This window comes from Portunus trituberculatus, chromosome 47, assembly GCF_017591435.1.
Source record: "Portunus trituberculatus isolate SZX2019 chromosome 47, ASM1759143v1, whole genome shotgun sequence".
Classification (NCBI taxonomy): Eukaryota; Metazoa; Arthropoda; class Malacostraca; order Decapoda; family Portunidae; genus Portunus; species Portunus trituberculatus.
Genome location: NC_059301.1, coordinates 36,158,050 through 36,165,485, shown reverse-complemented (window position 1 = coordinate 36,165,485; position 7,436 = coordinate 36,158,050). Strand labels below are relative to the sequence as shown.

At 39.0% G+C, this 7,436-nt stretch overlaps 1 protein-coding gene across 1 annotated transcript in view; it reads left to right on the top strand.

Annotated features, from left to right (window-relative positions):
• The window catches only part of LOC123498043 (phenoloxidase-activating factor 3-like), a gene marked incomplete in the record, with an annotated part of 14,486 nt that overhangs the window by 2,935 nt on the left and 4,115 nt on the right, over window positions 1-7,436 (top strand).

The following is a 7,436-nucleotide window of genomic DNA, read 5'->3' as shown; positions in this document are numbered from 1 at the left end:
TATTGCTGCAACACTCATCTGCTTATGTATATCTCTTTATTTATTGGCATGTCTTTCTTTTTCATTTTTTACTTCCTTCCATTCTGCATGTCTTCTTTCATTCTTTCCCTTTCTCCGTCATTCATTTCAGCATTTCTTTCTTGTCATCCTCCTTTGATTTTCTCTCACTTTCTGCATCTTGTTTGCCTTTTATTGATTTTTTTCTTTTGCAGGTGTTAGATCTTACGTATTTTATGATATAGTTAATATAAAAAAATATTGGCACACATCGAACAGAAAAAAAATAAAAAAAGCTAATTTTGTATTTCATATGGTACAAAATAATTGATATTAATTAGGTACAAAAAAATATGAATGTAAAACTGTCTGGCAGGAAAAGTATTAAGGGAACGAATACCTACTGAATACTCATCATCCAGCCAATCCATCCATAATTTATCCATTTATCCTTGACACGTGTCCTCCACTCTCCTCACCAGCCCTTCACTGTGAGGCACGCGAATATTCCAGTAAATCTCGATGCCTCTTCGTCCCTCTTGCCTCGTGCTATTCTGAGACGCCATTGTCGTCATCACACCTGTGCGTCCGTGTGAGTCTGTGTCACCGTCCCTTTGTTCCCTCTCATCTCTTCGACTTTGTTCATTTGCTGTTTATTATTTCTTTTGGCTCATCTGTGCTTAGGAATTAATGGTAATGTGTATCATAGAGGACGTGTGAGTTATTTTTATGCTTAAACACACACACACACACACACACACACACACACACACACACACACACACACAACCTGAAAATGTTTTATGTATTCTTTTTTTTTCTATTTTACCAAATTTATCTTAATCTGCGTTTTTCATATGTTATCTCTATTGATATTTATTGCACATTTAACTGTTTTTCTTCCATGACTTATCTTAAACTGTTGTAATTTTTCTGCATTATTTCATCTCGGGCATAATAAACATAAACTTTTCCTCCTCTTTCTACCGTTATCATGAGTTTTATCTATTTTCTTCCCTTTTTAAACATTTTTTGCATATATTAAGTTTTTTTTTTGTCGGCATATTTTCATGAACATTATCTCCACTTATAATTGCACTGCTACTCCTTGGTGGTGGTGGTGGTGGGGAGTGTTCGTGATAGTAGGAGTGGTGGTGGTAATGGAAGTGCTGGTGGTGCTGGTGGTGGTGGTGGTGTTGGGTGTGTTGGTGGTGGTGATACTGGTAGTGGGAGTGGGGGTGGTGGTGGTGGTGCTGTTGGTGGTGGTGTTGGTAGTGGTGGTGGTGATGGGGGTAGTGGGAGTTCTAGTGGTGGTGGGCGAGTCACAGTTGGGTTGAGTCGGGTTGCTGGGTTTGGCGTGCGAGAGAGTGACTCAGCAGGTCAGGTGCACACCGTTTTGCTCCCATTTCTTACAGGGGATGTAGCGTAAATGATAATAGTGGTGTTATTAGCTCCAACACTCATTTGTTTTCTTCAGGTACAGTTATCCTCAATTCCTTCCATCTTCAATATCTTCTTTCCCACATCCAAATTATAAAAGTGATTTTTTAATGTTATTCTTATTCTTGTTACATATATTTCTTTACCCTTTTTTATCCCTGTGCAATACATTGTTGAGACTCTTTAGTATCACTTGACTCATTCCCTTTCTTTATGTACAGTTACTTTAAATTGCTTCAATTTTCATTCCTGTTTTTTTATTCTTCGTTACCTTCTTGCATCTTACATTTATATATATATATATATATATATATATATATATATATATATATATATATATATATATATATATATATATATATATATATATTTATTTATTTATTTTTTTTTTTTTTCTTTTTTACCTTGTAAAGCATTTTTTTTTCTTCCTTTACCTCCCCTATATATTAATTTTCTTTTGCAGGACACCGCTTACTTTCGTGTCTAGTATACTGTTAGATTAACAGACAATAGTTCTTGACACTTACTTTAGTAAGTCTTTTTGAATCAAGAAATAAGAAATGATATGAGGTAGCTTATATTACATTCTTTTTCCTCCAATTTTTCATAAACGAGATTATTTTTTTTTTTAATCATTCACATTCTTTTTCCTTGACACGCTAGGTCATACTAATTTCAATGGAGGGCCAAGCATGTGTGTGTGTGTGTGTGTGTGTGTGTGTGTGTGTGTGTGTGTGTGTGTGTGTGTGTGTGTGTGTGTGTGTGTGTGTGTGTGTGTGTGTGTGTGTGTGTGTGTGTGTTTTTTTTTTGGTGTGTGTGTGTGTGTGTGTGTGTGTGTGTGTGTGTGTGTGTGTGTGTGTGGTGTTGCGTAAGTGTCCATGTAGTATTTACACCTCCTATTATGTTCCTTCATTTAACAAACTTAACTTTATCTAACTTTTTATGCGCTATTTATCAATTTTATTTTTCATTATTCAGAAACATGAAGTCATTTTCACAGTTTCAGTAACCGCAAGTACCTCCTCGCTGTCCTCAGCCACGAGCATTGGTATCTTAAAGACCGTAAACCGATAGAAGCAAGGGTTGTAATTCACTCCTGTCTTAGCCTTGTCTCTGGGGAAACATTACGCCGCTTCGTCGCAAATAAGAACATTCCGTATTGATTTTCAGATGGTTAAAAAGATAAATGAAGCTAGAGAGAGAGAGAGAGAGAGAGAGAGAGAGAGAGAGAGAGAGAGAGACGAGCTATACATACCTTTCCTATACTTCTTAGCACCTCTCATCGTCCATTTCATCCCATGCCTCTTTCCTCATCATCCATACATTCCCATAAGCCCCTTTCCATCGTCCAGGGACTTCATCAACCCATCACTCCACATCCATACCATCCTATATTTTTCCTTTGCGTTTCTCATCATCTACACAATCCTTAAGTCCTTCAGGCCCTCAGACGACTTTTTTCAGCCCTTCCTCTGTGCCCTAACACCTCATCGCGCCCCTCGTGTCCCTCAGGTCCTTCACTCCGTCAGTCTACGTATCATCATCCCTCCTCATGTCCTGATGCTAACCAGATGCCTGCTATTCACTTGTAATCAACACCCACGCCTTCTTCAACTCCCGTGGCAGTCAATCGGTCTCCTTGCAATAGTGTCACGCTGCTTTCATCGACATCCTCAATCAAAGTTGGTCCCTTCTCCCCTTTACTTTTTTTTCTCTTCTACTTCTTCTTTTCCTCTTTTTATTCTTAATTGTTCTTACTTTTTGATCTTCCTTCTTTATTATCCATTTCTATCTAGTTGTTCTTCCTTTTTTATATGTTCTTCCTATTTTTTTTTATTCCCTCCTTCATCACTCTCTCTTTCTCTCGTTCGTCTCGTCAGGATATCCTTTTCTTACGTGTCTTCTTACCTTAACGTGCTTCTTCTTTTCTTATACATTTTTTACCATTTGCTTCTACTTTTCCCCCCTTCACCACACTCTTCCTTTCCAATTACCTTTTTTTTATATAGTCTCATTTGTTGTTATCTTTCCTTATTTATTTCCTCCCTCCATTTATTCATACATTTACGTTGCCTGTCCGTGATGGAACCAAAACCATTACATATGTTTTCCTTCCTCATCCGCCAAGCATTATTTGATTGTTCTCTCGCCTTTCGCCTCGTGTTCTTCATCATATTGTCTGAAGAAAGGCGGTGTGTGCGATAGATTGTTGAGAGAGAGAGAGAGAGAGAGAGAGAGAGAGAGAGAGAGAGAGAGAGAAAAAAGCATATTATAATTGAGGTTGAGATTAAGTGTAAAGTGTTGTCAGATAGATAGTGCCTCGTGTCTCACAGAACTCTGCAGTGAACAGATGCCAAAGTGTGTCAATATATTTCGCCTCCACTTGCTTCTGACCAGGACCAGGCTGTGATTCTACCCGGTGACGCTTTATTAATGGTATTACACTGTGCTATGTAAAGTGATATCATTAATTGTTGCTCCTTCCCTGTTCACTGCGGGCTGTCGACACTAATACCAAATGTTTTCTGGTAATATCGCCTTTTGTGATCCACGAAAAGCCACGAGTTGTCTGGTTATGTTTAATAATTTATATCTTCTGTTTGTGTGTAATATTTTTTTTACTCTCGCTTTCATATTCATAATTGTAATATGCCATAAGTCTCTATTTTCATATTGTTATTTTAGAATATTTTCCTGATAGTAAATAGTATTGTTTCCTTAACTATTTTCTCTAACAAATCGATATTTACGTGTCACTATTTCCTAGTTTTCTTTCGGGTGATATTTCTACATCAACGCTATGACGTAATATTTCTTTAATCACATAATGTTTCCTCCCCATGCCAACGTTCACCTTCCAGCTCTTAAATGTTCCTGATCTCCATAAAGTGTTGTTCACGTAACTTCTCAAGAAATACACAGGATGTACATTACCGTTCAATTTCCTCTTCATTACCTCCTTTCTCGTGTGTATCTCCCTCTTAGCTGCAAGTGTAAGCCGTCTTCCTCCATTGCTCTTGGTCCTGCTGCCTCCGCCTCGCCTCGCGTCACTGACTCTTCCCTGTCCGTTTTCTAAGCGAGCATTGTCAGTTCTGAATATCTTGTTCTTCCTGATAGCACGCGTTCCTCAGGCAATGATGGACCATTAGTGCTGCTGTCACGCTGAGGGAACGCTGCTCTGCCACTCTTTTCTTTAACCTCATCCTCTTCCTTTCCTCGTTTTTATCCACCATTGTTTTTGTTATTCCTTCGTTCCTTCTCCTCTCCTTCCTAGGGTTTCTTGTATTATTTCTATTATTTTATCGTTTGTTTTCTTCTTCTCTCGTGGTTCCAACTCTTCTTCATTCTTCCTCTTCTTCTTCGGTCTCTTCTTCGGTTTGCATTTTGAGATCGTCCCCTTTTACTCGTTTCTGGATGGTTTGTTCTCTTGTTTTCTGTGTTGTTCCTGATTTGTGTTTTGTTCAGACATTCCTGGCTTTCGATTAAGGAGGGATTATTGAAGCACTTTTTAACGCTTCACTTATTTCAAATATTCTTCTTTTAATTGTTTGGAGGTTTAAAGGAGGAGTGGTTAGGGGGAAAAAATATGGAGTGAGGGGAGGAAGAACAACGTGATTGGTGCTTGCGTTCTATCAAGCACGTCCTCCCTGTTATTTGCATAACATGCGATATTTGGAAGTATGCCACAGCGGTGACGCGACCCATGAGCCTATGGCCCGCGAGAGGATTAATGAGGGTATATATGGGATGAAAAGGAAGAAAGAAGAGTGGTAGGAATGGAAGGAAGATCAAGCAGGGGATACTAGATAAGATGCTGATGGGGGTCCAATTGAGACGAATATTTGGTCGTAAAGTGTTCGTTCGCTCTCTTGTTCGCTCTATCATCCGCGTAGCACACACACACACACACACACACACACACACACACACACACACACACACATACACACAACACACACACACACACACACACGCACCACGACGCACGCACGCACCACACACACACACACACACACACACACACACACACACACACACACACACGATTCCCCGGCCGGGTGGAGATATTTGGGTGTCTCCTTTCAGTGTAGCCCTGTTCACCTAGCAGTGATTAGGTACGGGATGTAAATCGAGGATTGTGACCTTGTTGTCCCGGTGTGTGGTGTGTGCCGAAGATCCAGAGGAAAAGAGCTCAGTGTCACCTGGCTGTTCTTAATGAGCAAGAAAGGTAAATACCCCCCCCCCCCCCCCCCCCCCCCCCCCCCCCCCAACTGAAAAAAAAACATAAAATTTAAGCACCATACCTTATTCCTCTCTCCCCTTTTTCCTCTTCGTCCTCATCCTCATCCTCTTTCTCTTCCTCCTCTTCTTCCATGCAACAGAACATTTATTCATTTCCTTTGAGTCGTAATGGAATGCCAACCTTCCTGCATAAAGATAACACCTTGTTCCTCCCTTTGCTTCATCCCCCTCCCTCCTTCACCATCTCCATTTATTCACCCGTTTCCTTCCAGTCTTCTTCTTTTACCCATCCTCACTTCCTGCAAGAACTCATGCCCCTAGTCATTTCCCATTTTCTGCTTGCCCTTCACTACCCACACTTACTTTTCCTTCATTTCCTCCTTCCCTGTTTTCCTGTTCGCATTTCTTTTTCCCTAAGCACCTTTCCTTTTTTTCAGATTTTGATTAATTATTTCTTGTATTTGTTTTGCCCTTTAGAAATCTCTGCTCTCTTTTTTATGAATATACATGTCTTTTAACCCTTTAATGCTTTATATAAATTTACATAGTCTTTTCCACACATTCCCACCTTGTATGTTTTCCGTGTTTCTCGTTTCCAGTCCCTCTTACCCTTCCTCCCCTTCTGTCACCTCCTGTCCTCGCCGCCACAACCATGAGCTCGGCAGCGGATTAGTAAAACATTTCCACCAGCATTACCTCGTTCCTCATCGGTTTTCCGCCGATAGACTAGTAATTCGCGTGTCAGCCTCCGCCAGCCATAAGGGGCCACATCCACACCGTCTGTCAAGGATTTGCTCGGGTACCTTTGTGTGTTCGTGTATTGTCTGAGTCGTGTTCTCATATAGTGTTACGTGGTAGGAGATGGTTGGTAAGGATGGGTGTTTATATGACAACGTGTAACAAATCTATTTTCTTATTTTTTTTTTATATTTTCATAATTCTGAAACTAAACTGTCCCTTCTTCTCTACTTGCTTTCCTTTCCCTCCTTTTTTAAGAACAGCATTATGGGTTATTTTTTTATTAAAATAAAAAAAATTTTTTTTAAAAAATGATAAAATCAAAAGTTAAACCGCGAGCCAAAAAGTTTTAAAAAAGAAAAATGAAAGGCAAGGAAAAAACATGGGATATGGAGAATACCCAATGAAAGGAAAGGTTTTAAAGCAGGTTGAGTTACCAAGGAGTGGGTGGAGGGGGAGGGGTGGGGGGGATGAGGAAGCGGTAAGGTGAAAAAGGAAATTTGGGGAAAAAAGAAGCCAAAAAGGAAAAAAAAAACGAAACTGATTATTGGAAAAAAAAAGGAGGAAAAAAAAAGGGGGGTTTTTTTTTTTTTTTTTCCCTGGTGTAGGTTTTTCTGTTTTTAAGCGAGTTAGGATTTTGCCCGACGGAGAAAGATTAAAATTGGAATTAGAAAAGGAAAAAAAAAACAAGTTAGGAAAAAATTTTTCGTGAGAGTTTATTTTCAGGGAGTTGTTTTAGCATTTAAATTTGAAGTTTAAAAAATGTTGCCGCCCCAGAGGGAAAGAAAAGAGGAACAAAAAAAAAAACAGAATTTTTATATATTTTAGATCTCAGTTTTACGTTTTTTTTTGAATACCGAATAAACAAAAGTAAAAGAAATTTAAAAACAAAAAAATTATAAAAACCCTAAAAAATTCCCCTTATTGAATAAACCATTAGATTTTACCACAATTTAATCAACAAACCCCTTAAACAAAAATGAATTTTATTTAAAAAAGGGGGAAAACCTTAAAGGGGG